Below are 18,376 nucleotides of genomic sequence, written 5' to 3'. Positions count from 1 at the left end.
GTTTTCCTATTTTTTAATTCACTATTTGAATTTTAAAATTCACTATTTTCTTGATTTTGACTGTCAACTAATCATTGATTTTTAAATTTTAAATATTGACTTAGACTAAAAAGTTGATCAATATTTTATTAAAAATAAGAACTTAAAAAAATGTTTAAGAAAAAACTAGAACCAAGAACCTTGGTGTGAATGACACAATTCTTTACTATTACACCCACATAACCATTTAAATATTTACTGTAAAATATAATATTAATATAAGTGTTACATGAAAATTGTTCAAAGTTGAAACTTTAGGGAAGAGGGATTTACAAATTTGTGGGTTTTTTTTTCTTGCATTTTGTGGTAGTTTTTAACCCCCTAAAAATCACTCATTCCCATAGTCATCAATAGAACCAATGAAATAGTGACACGTAGGTTCAGATACTTGAACCTACCTCTGGACCAAAAAGTAATAGATTTTAATTTTTCAAGGACATAAAAATGACTCAAAATTTTATAGGGATGAATTCCAAGCATTTCAATATTTATAGGGATGAAAAATCTATTTTAGCATATAATTTGATTTTTTTAAAATGTCACGTAGGTTTGGATTCGACTAAGCTTGATAGAAGACTATCTAAGGAGGAAGAGTTTGGCTTGCACTACTAAAAAAGAGATCTTTTACGACATCGTATTTAAGTCGGTTATACGAAAACCGCTGTAATAAATAAAACGGTGACATTTTCGTAAATAATAATATCTTTTTAAAGACGGGTACCTTAAAACCGGCTTAAAAAATACTTTATGGGAGCGGTTTTAAAAAACCATCTTTGAAGACATGCGTTTTTTCAATTTTTATGCTGATGTGGCACGTTATAATTGGGTTAGTTTTAACAACCCTATATCTTACTTTTTCTTGTATTGTGACTCTTCATTGTCGTCATAGAGAGCGGGGGAGAGAGAAGAAACACTCTCTGCTCTCTCATCTTCGAGCTTCGATGGCGATGAGCGTTGCAAGGCTGGAGAAGGACGAATCCAGAGGCTGAAGAAGGAGATCGATTCGCTCCGGCGTCCAACAGTGGAGCTGCATGAGTCAGAGACGAGCGCGGCACTGAAGAACCTCCTCGAAGAGAGAGAAAGAATGGTGACATTCCCAGAGATGAGCGCAGCAGCACCACCATCGCCGCTGTTATTCAAACCCTAACCCTCCTCACCCTCACCCTCAGCCCACTTTGCTCGTCTTTTCCAGTGAGACTGCCTTCAACGGCATTGTCGAGGAGCTCAAGAATTTCACCACCCACGTCGCTCACGTTCTCCCCATTTCTGACGATGGAGGAAGCACTGGTGAGATTGTTAGTGTTCTCGGTACTGTGTTATGTTAAATTAACAATTATGATTTCAAGTGTTTCTACATTTGGGAATTTTTGTGGAACCAAATTTTGAGGGCGAGGAATTAGGGATTTTGATTGATTGGGTGCAGGCGTGCATTGCAGGTGGTCCTGTTGTTGGAGACATACGTTCCAGGTGCCTGAGGTTGTCTGATTAGAGTACCGTTGAGGCTCTCGCAGTTCGAAATTTGGTTAGGCATCGTCTACCACTTGATCCACTGCAAGCTAAATTAGAATGGTTGGTACCACATTCTTAATTATTGTTGTGAAGTCGTAAAAGTTTGTTTTAATAGATTTTCCTTCCTTTTCCATTTTGAGAATTCATTTTTGTGGGAGCATGAATTAGTGAGACAACTATGGGAGGATATTGAGAGTAAAAAACCAAACAAAGGAAAATTGGATGGATGGCCATGGCGGGGCAGCTCTGATAACACTTATACTGTCAAGAAAACATTAGTTGTTGCACTGTGAAGGAGATTTGACTGAAGCAAAGTTTTTCCAAACAATATGGCACCATCAAAGCTTTTTGTTGGAGAGTATAGCATTAAACAGAATTCGTCAAAGGATAATTTACTTAGAAGAAACATAATTCAAATTGTGTTTTCTGCCCAAACCAATTAGAAACTACTACCCACTTGTTATTTAATTGTGACTTTGTTGTGGAGGTTTGGAGGAGATGCTACATTTCCAGGGGAATGTATTCCCCATTTTTGGCAATACAGGGAACAAATTAATGGAAGAAAGGTGGTACAAGGATCATGGTTGATATGTGATAGGATGCACTTCAGACCTAAAATAAAATGGTTAAAAGATTTTTTGGGTTGGAGTTAAAATATTTAAAATATTAATTATTAGGATATTATTTATTATGTTATTTAACTTTTATTTCCAATTTCCCAAGGTAGGATGATGACACTTGTATGGTCATCATCAGCAATTAGGTTATAAATTGTATTTTCTCTATTCTTTTGATATGAATGGAAAATGTGAAGTTTTTATTTATCTTTTCTTTAGCTTTATTGGTAATTTTCTTTGGTTTTAGAGTAGAGTAGCTTTGAGCACTCTATCAATATGGCTATCAGTTATTTGGACACATAGAATCGGTATTCTATTTTAATAATGATACAAGTGATGTGGGATCAGTTTTGGATAATATAGATCATGGCTATGGATAACAACAAAGATGAAGGGAATGGAGGATGTACCACTGTATACATGGTGTATGGATCCATCTTTGGCTCTAAACCAGTTGCGGTAATTTTGATGATGCAGGGGAATTGTTCTGGTCAGTAAAATGTGTAGTCATATGCGAATTCAATACTGTTAGGCAAGATGACAGAATTCTTGTCTGAATGGTGGAAGGTGCTTGTGATATTGTATGTTTTTTTTCTTCTCAAAAACTGAACGGGTATATGTGAGGATATGTACCCATATCATGTATTTCTGTTCTCTAGTTTGTCTATGGATTTTGTGACAGAGCAAATTCAGCTATTAATGAAATCTTTATTTGTTGTGAAAAAAAAAAGAAGCTAATTATACACTTTGCCGATATTGGAATTTGTATATCCTACGGAAGGCATTAGGTGCTAGCTAGCTAAGTATTTTAATTAAAAATATTGCTTAATAGAGCAACCAGCTCTGTATAAAAAATATTTATATAGAAAGAAAAACGTGCATGGGATGAGAATTTTTGTATAAAAGTTCTGTATATGAGTTGGATCATTATTTGCATCCAAAAAGGTTGGTCCCTTAGAATATCAAATTTGTAATTGTGTTAGCTAATGATGATTGTCTCATCCCCCAAAGCCAAAAGGTTAAAACTCAATAACTGCACTTTTATATTATTAAATCACGTGTATTAATTTTTAAAAGTTTTTTATATGTGCATAAGATTTATAAATTCGTAATATTCATAATTGTTGATCTCCTGTTAGTTCTTGAGCTTATTTCCTAGCAACTGGATCTTTTGTGTAACTTCATTTCTCTCCACCAGTTTTACCAATATACCAATTTTAAATTATAAATATTTGTGTAGGAGCATGCCAACCTCTGCTGTCCTGGATGTTGTTGCCAAACATCTGAATTTGAAATTTTTTGAGATATATTGCTCTTCAATGTCTTTTAAGTATGAAAATAGTTGTTGGTGGCTATTAGACATGTAATTATTTTATTTAATTGTTATTCAAAACCAGGTCCCCACGGGTTAGAAATTCTTTGGTAATTTAATGGATACTGGATTATGTTCAGTCTGTGGTGAAGAAAGTTTTGGGACTGGTATGTGTTTGCTATTGCATTAAGAGGAGCAAAGTACAACTTTCAACTTTATTGAAACCTAGTTTTAAACTTTTTATCTTGTGATTATTCCTTGTGTTTGTGGATAGGTTCAGACCGTATTCGTGAGAAAGATGGAATCTGGGAAGTTTTGGCCTGGCTATCTATACTTGCATATAAAAATAAAGATAAACTTGAAGACAAGCTTGTCACTGTTGAAGACATAGTTCGCCAGCATTAGGCTACTTATGGGCGCCATTATTATACTCAATACGACTATGAAGTATGATACAATCACATTTTCCTCCTACTTTGTTATAATCTGTTTTGAGAATCAGTTAGTGACCTCAATTTTTTTTCCTTAAAGAAGGTGGATGCAGGTGCAGCGAAGGAACTGATGGCATATTTGGTCAAGCTGCAGTCCTCACTTTCAGAAGTCAATCAGTATGTTAATTTTAGTACACTAACAATAGAAGCTATTTGGTTCACTCAATTAAGAAAAGAATCTTAACAAGTTAATTTCCCATTCTTTAAAACTCAGTACATAATGAGTTTTGCTTTTATTTTGTTAACATAAAACAAAAATCTATATTAATATTTAAGGCAAATAATATTTTCAATCCTCGTGTAGGAGAAACGGGTGTACTGGTGTACTAGAAAACAATAGAAATAATAAAAATTAAAGAATGTTTAACAAGTTAAGCAATAAACAATGGTAACAATAAAAATTACTACTAAAAATAAATGTACAAGAAAAAGAGTTTACATAATTTTTATTCACGGAACAAGTGAAAATATTTGGATTCTCTAGGTTCAAGGGTAACTTAGGTAGTTTGTTTCTAAATCTATTATACCATATCGTTCTATAAGATTATTGAATTTAAAAAAATGAATGGTTGAAATAAAGAGTAAATATTATTCTTAAAATAATTTCATCCCTCCTTGTTAAATATATCTATTTTTTGATACTTTTTTTTATAAAATAGGAGAAGGATTTTATTGTTAGAAATATATGATTTTCCTCGAAAAGAATTCTGCAAGAGTTTTCCAAATATATGATTTTCCTAGAACCATTATTCTCTAAAGCTTTAACAAATAAGTCTTAAATCTTCACATGATATTTATTTTTGAAATATTTGTTACTTAGAAGTTATGACTTTGTAGCAATAAGACTTATTTTTATTATTTAAAAGTTCGATTAAAAATTGTAATTTTTTTAATAAAAAACTTTTAAAATTCAGGATTGAATACACCCCTACTTAACAAAATTTATAAGGTTTAGAGAAAAAAGAACTATTATATGATGTAAGTCATGATATTGATAACCCATTTTATAAGAAAAATTTTCGGCCCTAGCTAAGAGATATAACACAAAATAATTGGATACTTGAAGTTATACTTTTTAGTATATAAAGTACTACCACTAATTAAGAGTAGTTCAATGCAATTTTTCTTGTGAAATAAACTGTTTTTTCTTTTCTTTTTATTAAGTTGAATCACTATCATGTCACTTTCAATTGTTATTGATTATTACAAGTGTAACATGATAGCACGTAATTACGTCATCGGAGAATAGAAAATAGCACGTGTGAAGGCACAGATATCACTTGTGAAATAAACTATTTTTTATTTCCTTTTGATTCCAGAATTATAGCAACTACCATGTATTCGTAGATTAAAATCCCCACCCAATTTTAGACTAGGTCCAGAGTTGCTTAAGTTGAGGTGAGTCAGAGATCACTTGAAAAAATCAAACAAGTGGTTGGTTTTCTAGTTGATACAAACATAGTTAACAACTAATTCAATTAATTATGAATGAAAAGCAAAGTTTTTATGAGGTTTTTTCGTCTTTGAATTTGATGCATTTCTACAAATGGTTTTATAGTACTGCTCCATCTAAAATGTGGTATAACATTCAAAGACGATTAACCATCTTTGAAAGACACAACATTCAAAGACGGTTATTAGCAAATAACCGTCTTTAAATGCCTATTTTGACACAACATTCAAAGACGGTTATTTGTTGATTGTAAAGTCTGACACACCTTTCAAAGACGGTTATTAGCTAATAATCGTCTTTAAATATCTATTTTGACACACAGTTCAAAGACGGTTATTAGCAAATAACCGTCTTTGAATGTAAACTCTGACACAGCATACAAAGACGGTTATTAGCTAATAACCGTCTTTGAAAGGTTCCTACATTCAAAGACGGTTATTATAATAACCGTCGTAAAAATTGATTTCGTTTTAACGACGTTTTAAACAATGACGGTTGATAATCGTCGTTAAATACACTTATTAACTGTCGTAAAAAACCTTTTTTTTTAATAGTGTTGTGTGGGCTCAACATGGATGGACTAGTCACTTGAGTAAGGAGTAAGAGATTTTAAGAAGAGCTTGACAAGTTTTGATATGTTTTTCCATTGGAAAATATGTTGATGAGATATTGTTTGATGTTGTCCCTATGGAGGCTAGCCGTATCTTACTTGAAAGGCATTGGCAGTATGATAAGGTTGTTGTCCATAGTGGTGTCACAACAAAATTTTCATTTGTACATAAAGGGAAAAAGGTTACCCTCACACCTTTGTCTCCAAGTGAGATTTGTGAGGATCAAATAAAAATGAGAGTGAAAAGAGAACAAGAGAAAAACAAAAGTGATAAAAAGAGAGAGAAACATGAAAGGAGAGAAAAGAAAGAAGAGTGAAGATAAAAAAAAAGAGTGAAACTGTAAAAAAATATAAAAATCAAGTGAGAAAATAGAGTTTGTTCATGAGAGAAAAAGAGGTGAAGAGAGTGATGTTAGCTAGGCAACCTATGCATTTAGTACTTCCTCATGATTACTGTTTGTTTTCCGTAGCTAGTTCTTTTACTCTAGGTGTGGAAGAATTATTGAAGAAGTTTGAGGATGTCTTCCTCAAAGAACCCCCTCATGGGTTGTCTCTTTTAAGAGGGATAGAACACCAAATTGATCTCATTCCGAGAGTTTTCATACCAAATAGGCCAACATATAGAAGTAATCTGGAAGAGACAAAAGAGAGCCAAAGACAAGTGGAGAGCTTGATGGAAAAAGGATGGGTTAGACAAGGTTTGAGCTTATGTGCTATGTCTGTCGTTCTGGTAAATCGAACCCTATCTTAACTTCTAAGGTGCCTGATAGGTAAGAATTTGAAAGCTTGAGAGGAATGCCTACCCCATGCTGAATTTTCTTATAATAAGGTAGTAAACTCTACTACTTCTTATTCTCCTTTTGAGGTAGTTTACAGTTTTAATCCATTGTTCCCTCTTGATTTGTTACCTTTGCCTAACACTTCTGCTATGATGAATATGAATGGACTTTCTAAAGATAATTTTGTTAAGAGTTTGAATGAGAAGGTGAAAGCACAAATTGAGAAAAATGTTGAATAATATGCTAGATATTCCAATAGGGGGGGGGGAGAAAATGGCTTTCAAATCGGGTGATTGAGTTTGGATTCACTTGAGGAAGATTAAGTTTACTTCCAAAAGGAAATCTAAACTTCAAGAAAGGGGAGATGGTTCTTTTCAAATTTTAGAGTGCATGAACTATAATGCATATAAAATTGATTTACCATTAAACTATGGTGTGAGCAACACTTTGAATGTTACTGACTTGACTCTTTGTGATGTAGGTACCTTTGACATCGATTCGAGGACAAATTCTTCCCAAGAAGGAGGAGGGAATGATATAGGACTATTCAAGGAGGAAGTGTTTGACTTGGGTGGGTTCAACATAAATGGATCAATTACTTGAGTAAGGAGTAAGAGATTTCAATAAAATTTTGGTGAGAGACTAAATTCTCCCATAGAGGAAAGAGAAGAAGTGAAATTCATAAATTTTAGCCTTAAAATTTATTTTTGTTTTTACTTGTATTTTGGACCTATTTTTGGACTTGTAATTTGCTATCTTATTATTATTATTTTTAAGTATTTTAACTATTAGATTAGTTATTGGGTCTTGATCTAATTTAGGATTATTAATAGAAATTATAAGTAGTCTTTTAATGAAATTTAATATTAAGTGTCTCTCTTGGTACCCTGGATTCTTATCAAACAATTCTATTATTCGTGACAAATTATCCTTAACTTATCAATATTCCAGGATTATGATATTATTCTTACTATCTTCTCTTCTAATTCCTCTTTTTTCTTATTATTTTCACCAATTTCAGAGAGTCCCAAATAAGTTTCCTAATTTGTTGATGATATAAGGTTGATCTGCAAATTAGGGTTCATTAAAGTTTGACTGCGGACCAAAAAACAACACATTCCAATTTTACAAAAACGAAAAACATTCTAAATTTTTTGCAAGAGATGTATTTCAAACTTTTTGTATATTTATAAGAACAAAAAAATATATTTTAGACTTCACTTAAATATTCTTCTTTTTCTGTTTTCAAACCTTCTTTCTCCTTCCTTCCCGGACACACTCCCCCCTGTCTTTCACCACACCCCTCAATTTTTTCAAACTCGGTCTTTTAGTCTATTACAACGTGTGGCTCATTTTGTTCTCACCTATTCCGGGGCTAACTCTGCTACTGGAATTGTGGATAACCTTTTCTTATTTTGTTTAGATAGTTATTGTGATAAGAGGGTTGAACCGGCGATGTGATGATCCTCGATCTAAAGTGAGGGGATGCACTTTAAAGCACAAAATATAACAATAATCGTTAATTTAAAAAATCAACCGTGAGATTTGTGATAAAATAAAAAATATACGTAACAAAATCAATTAATTATAATATCAACTAGAAGTCAAATTCAGAAAGTAGCTAGAAGTTGATTGAGAATAAAGGTTGAAGACAATTAGGAGTTATTAGCAGCATCGACACAGCTGCTTGATAGGCAAAAAAACCATATAAACACCAGTGTCTATTTGACAACACTTGTTGAAGGGTTGTACAGATGCAAAACACATAAACATAAGTTGTTATTTAAGCACCGGTCCTTATACCTTATTAAATAAAAAACAGCTTTTTAATAGAATATTGCTACACCACACACATAATTATAATATAATAAATATATTATTGATAAACATGTAAAGATGTGAGATTTCTTTGCAGCCTATTTAAGCTCTTAAAATTGTTTCTAAATTAAAAAATATCAATAAGTCATTGATTCAAGTGATAAAATTTAATATTTTTAAATAAGATTTTAAGTTTGAGTCTTATATGGATATAAAAAATATGATTAGAAGAGAAAAATCTATTAAAAGTAGTTAATCAAATTTTTTCTGATAAAATTTTATTATTAGTAAAATTAGTGGATATAACACATTAATGTTAGGATGATTAAAAAAAAAATATTTATGAGATGTTTAAGTTAGAATATATAAACTTTATTTTTATTTTATATATTATATTTTTATAATCTTATGTATTTTTATCACATCTTTGAAAACTTATTTTATACAATAAATATATAATATAAATTTTTTAATGTAGATTTTTATATAAATTAAAATTGAATTTGAGCCTTCGTGGAATTTTGTTAAAATTAAATTATAGGTTGAAATATGTTTTTTGTCCACATAAATATCGAAATGTTCAAAATTTTTCCCTATAAAATTTTGAGTCTTTTTTTCGTCTTCAAAAAATTGAGATCTGTTACTTTTTGGCCTAGACGTAGGTTCTGGTATTCGAACCTACATGTCACTTTTTCATTGATTCCATTGATGGTTATGAGAGTGAATGATTTTTTAGGATTTAAAACTGTCACAAAATGCAGAAAAAAAATCCCAAAATTTGAAAATCCATCTTTACTAACCTTTTTCTTCCCTAACTTTCTTCATTTTCTTTGAATTTAAATAAACATTTTTTTCTTTTTCTTTTTCAAATGTCTATTCAACTACATTGACCAGTATCACCTTATTGACTCTATCATCTTCTTCTTCTTTGAATTCCCCTTCATTTTGAAAACCTAACACCTTCACTCTCAAACTTAACGATACGAATATCAATTCCAATGTTCTATCAAAATCAAACGTCGCCCACAAACTCAACAACATGGATTATGAATTCACTTCTCTCTTGGATTAGCTTGGTGGGCAGAGAAGATGAAGAAGTTAGGGGAAAAGGAGGTTAGGGAAGAGGGATTTACAAATTTGTGGGTTTTTTCTTGCATTTTGTGGCAGTTTTTAACCCCCTAAAAATCACTCATTCCCAAAGTCATCAATAGAACCAATGAAATAGTGACACGCAGGTTCAGATACTTGAACCTACCTCTGGGCCAAAAAGTAATAGATTTTAATTTTTTGAGGACATAAAAAAAGACTCAAAATTTTATAGGGATGAATTCCAAGCATTTCAATATTTATAGGGATGAAAAATATATTTTAGCATATAATTTGATTTTTTAAAAATGTCACGTAGGTTCGGATTCAACTAAGCATGATAGAAGACTATCTAAGGAGGAAGAGTTTGGCTTGTGTGGGCTCAACATGGATGAACCAATCACTTGAGCAAGGAGTAAGATATTTTAAGAAGAGCTTGACAAGTTTTGATATGCTTTTCCATTGGAAAATATGTTGACAAGATATTGTTTGATGTTGTCCCTATGGAGGCTAGCCATATCTTACTTGAAAGGCCTTGGCAATATGATAAGGTTGTTGTCCATAGTGGTGTCACAAAAAAGTTTTCATTTGTACATAAAGGGCAAAAGGTTACCCTCACACCTTTGTCTCCACGTGAGATTTGTGAGGATCAAATAAAAATGAGAGTGAAAAGAGAACAAGAGAAAAACAAAAGTGATAAAAAGAGAGAGAAACATGAAAGGAGAGAAAAGAAAGAAGAGTGGAGATAAAAAAAAGAGTGAAACTGTAAAAAAAAATATAAAAATCAAGTGAGAAAATAGAGTTTGTTCATGAGAGAAAAAGAGGTGAAGAGAGTGATGTTAGCTAGGCAACCTATGTATTTACTACTTCCTCATGATTACTGTTTGTTATTATTGAAGAAGTTTGAGGATGTCTTCCTCAAAGAACCCCTTCATGGGTTGTCTCCTTTGCGAGGGATAGAGCACCAAATTGATCTCATTCCGAGAGTTTTCATACCAAATAGGCCAACATATATAGAAGTAATCTGGAAGAGACAAAAGAGAGCCAAAGACAAGTGGAGAGCTTGATGGAAAAAGGATGGGTTAGACAAAGTTTGAGCTTATGTGCTATGTTTGTCGTTCTGGTAAATCGAACTCTATCTCAACTTCTAAGGTGCTTGGTAGGTAAGAATTTGAAAGCTTGAGAGGAATGCTTACCCCATGCTGAATTTTCTTATAATAGGGTAGTAAACTCTACTGCTTATTATTCTCCTTTTGAGGTAGTTTACAGTTTTAGTCCATTGTCCCCTCTTGATTTGTTACCTTTGCCTAACACTTCTGCTATGATGAATATGAATGGGCTTTCTAAAGACAATTTTGTTAAGAGTTTGAATAAGAAGGTGAAAGCACAAATTGAGTAAAATGTTGAATAATATGCTAGATATTCCAATAGGGGGGGGGGGAGAAAATGGCTTTTAAATCGGGTGATTGAGTTTGGATTCACTTGAGGAAGATTAAGTTTACTTCCAAAAGGAAATCTAAACTTCAAGAAAGGGGAGATGGTTCTTTTCAAATTTTAGAGTGCATGAACTATAATGCATATAAAATTGATTTACCATTAGACTATGGTGTGAGCAACACTTTGAATGTTACTGACTTGGCTCTTTGTGATGTAGGTACCTTTGACATCAATTCGAGGGTGAATTCTTCCCAAGAAGGAGAAGCGAATGATATAGGACTATTCAAGGAGGAAGTGTTTGACTTGGATGGGTTCAACATAAATGGATCAATTACTTGAACAAGGAGTAAGAGATTTCAATAAAAGTTTGGTGAGAGACTAAATTCTCCCATGGAGGAAAGAGAAGAAGTGAAATTCATAAATTTTAGTCTTAAAATTTATTTTTGTTTTTACTTGTATTTTGGGCCTATTTTTGGACTTGTAATTTGCTACCTTATTATTATTTTTTTGGGAAAAAAATGTAAATTATATTAAACCCAAAATGATACAATAATAAACGGGGCATACCCTGCAGTTAAAGAAAATCAAAAGTCTCCCTAATACAAGAAGACCTATATCAAGATGCTAAAACAAATGCAACAGGTGCACTTGTCTATACATAAGAAACTTAATCTTGCTAATAACCTCTATTACAGAAAATTGATAATCTTCAAAAATCAGCTTGTTCCTAGACAGCCAAATGCAGTAGACTGTAATTGCTATAGCCAGACAATGTAATTTTCCTTGTGTAACATCCCAATTTTTCGTAAATAAATTTAAAAAGCTTTTTAGTAAAAAAATAAATAAATAAATAAATATAGAGCAAATAATAGGCTGAGTACCCTAGTTATAAATAGTTATGTTAAGTCAGCTGCCTCCTTTTGGCCTCATTTTCGTTTTTCCCCTTCTCCTCTCAAAACCCTTTCTTTTTCCCGCAGCCCACCAAACCAGTCTCAGAAAAACGACGATCTCGAACCTGTTCACCGTTGGATCGTCGTAAAATTTGAGTATCATGTTCGCAACAAAATTCCGAGCATTCTCACCGTTGGGAATTTCGATATCATGTCTGAACTGAGAGAAACACCCTTCGCATTGTAGCCTTTTTCTTTCCCGCAGAAACCCAGAGCTGTCTTGGTAAAACTACGATCTCGGTTTCGTTAACCGTTGGATTATTGTGAAATTTGCATATATTGTTCGAAATTCAATTACGCACGCTTCCACCGTTGGGATTTGCGAGATAATATTTGTGGAGGGAGAAAAAGGAATCGCATGAAGACAGTATAAGTGGAGGTTTCAATCTCTTCTCCGTCTCTCTGACGTTTGGGAATTCTATCGGAGCAGTCGGAGGAATAACTGAAAGAATTTCAGGGAACCGCTAAAGATGTTGCTATCCCTGGCTGAAGACACGTGAGTCCGCTCAGAGGTAAGGGATGAGTTATTCACAGTTGTGGATTAGTGAGAACATGTGTAGGGATCCTTAGAGGATTAAATTGAGGTTTTATTTTGAGATGTTTATTAAATTGCAATTTTTCCTTTATGATTATAAATAAAATATTGATGTCCTAATGAAAATTGCTTGATAAATTGTGTTCTTGATATTTGTATATTTCGACCTATGATTTTGATATAATTGTGTAATATTAGTTAAGGGGTTTTAGTCCTAATGTTGTGATAGTGTTTTATATAAATTGTTATATTGAGGATATGAAATGATGATTCAAATTGTGAGTATGTGATAAATTGTAGAAGAATATGTTGCTTTGAGATTATAATATTGTTATTGAGATTGAGTATAAGTGTAAAGTTGAACATGTGTTAATTTGTGAGATACGTGTAAACATGTGATGGTGGATTGTCACACTATGAGAAGTAAAATTGTGAATGAGTTCTAGTTGTGGATAAGTGTGTAGTTAACACTTGATGTGAAATTACTTGTGTTGTAAGCTATGAATTGTACAATAACCCGACCAGTGTTATCTTGAGAAAAGCGTTGATGCGCAGTGTTAAAGAGAAAATGTAGGTTTCCTATTTAGGAGCCAGTGTTAAATCATAGTGCGATTGTGTTGAACGTGTTTAAAACACGAGTGTAAGGTCATGGGTATTGTATAATTCATGAGCAGTGTTTGCATGCAAAAATTATTTTAGGGGTTGGACCTGAATCAGGAGGGAGAGGCCCTGACGGACTCTTCGGAGTGTAGGCCTTGGGGGTCACCGGGTTTGAGTGCTCCTTTAAGCCTATGCTGATCTCATATGGTTGGAGCATTCTCGCAAAACATCGTGACCCTGACTGGTCTCCCTATGATCTTACTTAGTGAGAGTGACCTGACAAACCCATTGTGTGGTGTGTCTTGTTATGTACTCCTAAGCGCCCCAGGGTGGTTTTTCACTGACATGGTACCACATTGCATATAGGATTGAGTCTTAGCATAACTATTGCATATGCTTGCTAATTGATGTGTTATTATATCTTGATCGAAGTGTGGGATTCTTGTGTAATGTGATTGATAATTGAAAAGTGAATTTTGAATGATGAAGTGGTGAAGTTACGTGAGCTATGTTTAAGCAAGTGGTATCTCATTTATATAATATGTATATTTAATTGTCTTGTTTCTCTATTAGCTAGGAATGTGATAACTCACTCCCTGTGTGTTGTTGTGTTTGGATCCTGTGATGATCTTGAACTTGTGTTTGGGGGAGCAGATGAATAGGTGGATGACTATGAAGAACCTCATGCTAGAGGACACGGGAACACCACGCTCTGATAGGATGTGACATTAGGATATAGGTTCTATATTAATTGTATGAGACTTATATGATTTTCTTTGAGTCGAGATGACTTTATTATTTATTTGGACAAATTTGAATATGATGTAGAAGAAAGTGAATGTGAGCCTTTTATCCATTTGAAAAGCTTGTATTTAAAAATTTTTTAAAAATATTTTTAATTAATATTTGAATTTTTATTCCTTTATTAATATATATGTGAGGGGTAGAGGGTGTCACACCTTGAACACCTAATGTGAATCTGCCCCTAATTAAAGAGTCAGTAATGCGTTGTAAAGAAGTGAAACACCTGCGAAAAGGAGCCAAATCACGAATGTGAGTCCAAACTTGGAGAGATTTCCTGCAAGAAAAGAACAAATGAGCATTTGACTCAGGCTCATTTAAACATAAAGGGCAGAGGGAACCCTTGTTCAAAAAAGCAACTTTGTCAAGAGTAAGCAGCCGATTTCTTTTAGCAAGCCACAAAATGAAATACATCTTAGGGGGGATTGTTGGGTTCCATATAACAGAACACCAGCTAACAGTAGGCTTGACACCTCTAATGTATTCATAGACTTTGCTAATAAGCAATTGTTCATTGGTGCTCCAAGATTGAATCCTCTTTTTGGCTTCTTCCGTATTTAGCTCTTTAGAGATAATAAAGTCTCTTATTTGAATGATTTTCTTTATCAAAACTGAATCTGATGAAGAAGTATTGTAATTCCACACATCGCTCCCTCTGAAATAGTAATGGTGAACCCACCGAACCCATAGAGAATCTTTCTTACAATGAAAGTCCCACAGGATACGAGAAAGAAGCGTAAGGTTCCAGTCCTTGAGATTAAAAAGGCCTAAACCCCCTTCTTTTTTCGGAGAACAAACTACTGACCAAGCAACCAAGGGCTTGTTTTTGCCAATATCTGCTTTACCCCACAGAAAATTACGGCACGAAGCGTTGATCCGGTCCAGAACAGATTGCGGCAAAGGAAAAATCCCCATCCAGAAATTCACAATTCCTTGAATAACCGCTCTGATCAACTCTAACTTACCTGCATAAGATAAAGACTTTTGGTTCCATGCCTGAATCAGACCAGTAATCTTGGAAAGCAAGGGAGCATAATGACATACATTTAATCTAGATGATAAAAGGGGAACACCCAAGTATCTGAAAGGGAAGTCACCCAAGCTAAATCCAGTCAGCTGCTGAATATGAGAAAGCTCATGAGGCCTAATACCGGCTGAGTATATGGCAGATTTATCAGAGTTGATGGAAAGTCCTGAAACCCTATAGAAGTTCTGAAGCTTGGCAAAAATAGTTGACACAGAAGGGATATCTCCTCTAGATAGAAGCATAATATCATCTGCAAAAGCCAAATGAGATAGCTGAATACTTGCACAGTTGGGATGAAATTTAAAATTGGCATCATCCTTGAGGCTGCTCATATCTCTGGAAAAGTACTCTAAACAGAGCACAAACAGATAAGGGGAGAGAGGATCCCCTTGTCTAAGACCCCGCTGTCCTTTGAAGTGACCATAAATGGATCCATTGACTGCCACACTAAAGGAAGTGGAAGAAACACATTCCATGATCCAAGTACAGAACTGGGCTGGGAAGCCAATGGACTTAAGCATCCAATCCAAGAATTCCCAGGAAATGGAATCATAAGCTTTATGCAAGTCAATTTTCAGGAGGCATCTCGGAGAGGATCTTTTCCAGGCATATTTGCGCAAAATCTCTTGAACTAGGAAGATGTTGTCCATCATCTTTCTATTCTTAATGAAAGCAGTTTGAGTTTCCCCAATAATAGTCTCAAGCACTGGGGCTATGCGATTGGCCAGAATTTTAGATACAATCTTGTATAACAAATTACAGCAAGATATGGGTCTAAAATGGTTAACCTGGGAGGCTTGATCATGCTTAGGAATAAGCGCAATAATAGCATGGTTGAGTTGCTTTAGAATTTTTCCAGTTGTAAAGAATTCATTAACCGCTGCAAAGATATCATCACCAATGATATTCCAAGCCTTCTTGAAGAATAAAACATTGAAACCATCTGGCCCAGGAGCTTTATTATTATCCATCACAGAAATAACGTTCCAAACCTCTTGCTTAGAAAAGGACAAAGTAAGGCCGCAAAGCAATCGGTGGGAACCTTAGGACCCCTGTTGCATATCGAAATGGATGGAGTTTGGGTCAGCTCATGAGCACTAAACAAATTCCTAAAGTGATTCACAAAAGCAAGGGCAATTTCATCTTGGGAGGAAGTGTTATGCCCATCCTCTAGCCTTATGGCAGCAATAAACCGACTGTGTCTGTTGCGCTTAATTAAAGCATGAAAGAATTTGGAGCATTTATCAGCCTGCAGGAGATATTTGTTTTTGATGAGCTGAGCAAATTTCATAGACTCCGCTTTTTTAAGCATAATGGTCTGCCCTCTAGTGCGGTTTGCCAGAGCAAGAAGGGAAGGATCCTGAGGATTTTACTTTAGAGAATTAAGCACACTGTTATATTCAGCCTCAGCTAGCTCTAGCTACCTTATTATTTTTATTTTTAAGTCTTTTAACTATTAGATTAGTTATTGGGTCTTGATCTAATTTAGGATTATCAGTAGAAATTATAAATAGTCTTTTTTGATGAAATTTAATATTAAGTGTCTCTCTTGATACCCTGGGTTCTCATCAAACAATCCTATTCTTTGTGACAAATTATCCTCAACTTGTTAATATTCTAGGATTATGATGTTATTCTTTCTATCTCCTTTTCTAATTCCTCTTTTTTCTTATTATTTTTAACAATGTCGGAGAGTCTTAAATAGGTTCCCTAATTTGTTGATGATATAAGGTTGATCCGCAAACTAGGGTTCATTAAAGCCTAACTGTGGATCAAAAAACAACACATTCCAATCTTACAAAAACGAAAAACATTCTAAATTTTTTGCAAGAGATGTATTTCAAACTTTTTTGATATTTATAAGAACAAAAAAATATATTTTAGACTTCACTTCAATATTCTTCTTTTTCTGTTTTCAAGCCTTCTTTCTCCTTCCTTCCCGGGCACACTCCCCCCCTGTCTTTCACCACACCCCTCAATTTTTCCAAACTTGGTCTTTTAGTCTATTACAACGTGTGGCTCATTTTGTTCTCACCTATTCCGGGGCTAACTCTGCTACTGGAATTGTGGATAACCTTTTCTTATTTTGTTTAGATAGTTATTGTGATAAGAGGGTTGAACCGGCGATGTGATGATCCTCGATCTAAAGTGAGGGGATGCACTTTAAAGCACAAAATATAACAATAATCGTTAATTTAAAAAATCAACCGTGAGATTTGTGATAAAATAAAAAATATACGTAACAAAATCAATTAATTATAATATCAACTAGAAGTCAAATTCAGAAAGTAGCTAGAAGTTGATTGAGAATAAAGGTTGAAGACAATTAGGAGTTATTAGCAGCATCGACACAGCTGCTTGATAGGCAAAAAAACCATATAAACACCAGTGTCTATTTGACAACACTTGTTGAAGGGTTGTACAGATGCAAAACACATAAACATAAGTTGTTATTTAAGCACCGGTCCTTATACCTTATTAAATAAAAAAACAACTTTTTAATAGAATATTGCTACACCACACACATAATTATAATATAATAAATATATTATTGATAAACATGTAAAGATGTGAGATTTCTTTGCAGCCTATTTTAGCTCTTAAAATTGTTTCTAAATTAAAAAATATCAATAAGTCATTGATTCAAGTGATAAAATTTAATATTTTTAAATAAGATTTTAAATTTAAATCTTATATGGATATAAAAAATATGATTAAAAGAAAAAAATCTACTAAAAGTAATTAATCAAATTTCTTCTGATAAAATTTAATTATCAGTAAAATTAATGGATATAACACAATGTTACGATGATCCAAAAAAAAATATTTATGAGATGTTTAAGTTAAAAAAAAAAAGAAGTAAAAATGTGTCATGTGTGCCGGTGAGGCTCATTTAAGTATCCAATAAGAAGTGATTCTAAAAAGGTTAGCAAAATAATATAATATTGGTGGGGCTAGAGCTTAGCTTATTTGACAGAATTTGAGGTTGATTTTGATCGGACAACTAAGCATTGCATCTAAAAGTAAGTTGTGTTTGGTACGAAGGAGAGAAATAATATACCAAAGAGATTTTATATTTAATTTTATTTTGTGGGATTCACGTTTCTTATCCTTAATTTTAATTTTTAAAAAAAATCTTTGATTTTTTCCTCAAAATCAAACACAATCTAATGATTATAATTTGACTCTTTCATTTTTTTAACTTTGTTTAGAACATGATCACAAAATTCCTATTTGTTTCTCAAGAAAGAAAAAAAAAATGCGGTTAGCCACTGCAGGCTCACCTAATTAAAAAAAGGGACGATAATCAAA

The 18,376-nt window shown here is 33.4% G+C and overlaps 1 long non-coding RNA gene across 4 annotated transcripts; it reads left to right on the top strand.

Annotated features, from left to right (window-relative positions):
• Positions 1-921: 921 nt before the first annotated feature.
• LOC114406042 lies at positions 922-7,680 on the top strand. Of its 4 annotated transcripts, XR_003665326.1 has the most exons (7): positions 922-1,326; positions 1,476-1,608; positions 2,529-2,746; positions 3,563-3,644; positions 3,752-3,924; positions 4,009-4,085; positions 7,292-7,680. It is a non-coding gene; the product is annotated as an uncharacterized LOC114406042 (long non-coding RNA). The 4 variants fall into 4 exon arrangements; XR_003665328.1 differs by lacking the exon at positions 2,529-2,746 and having other exon boundaries at positions 4,012-4,085; XR_003665325.1 differs by lacking the exon at positions 2,529-2,746.
• Positions 7,681-18,376: the final 10,696 nt, after the last annotated feature.

This window comes from Glycine soja, chromosome 3, assembly GCF_004193775.1.
Source record: "Glycine soja cultivar W05 chromosome 3, ASM419377v2, whole genome shotgun sequence".
Lineage (NCBI taxonomy): Eukaryota > Viridiplantae > Streptophyta > Magnoliopsida > Fabales > Fabaceae > Glycine > Glycine soja.
Note: the sequence above shows the minus strand (reverse complement) of the source record. Positions and strands in the feature narration are given on the sequence as shown.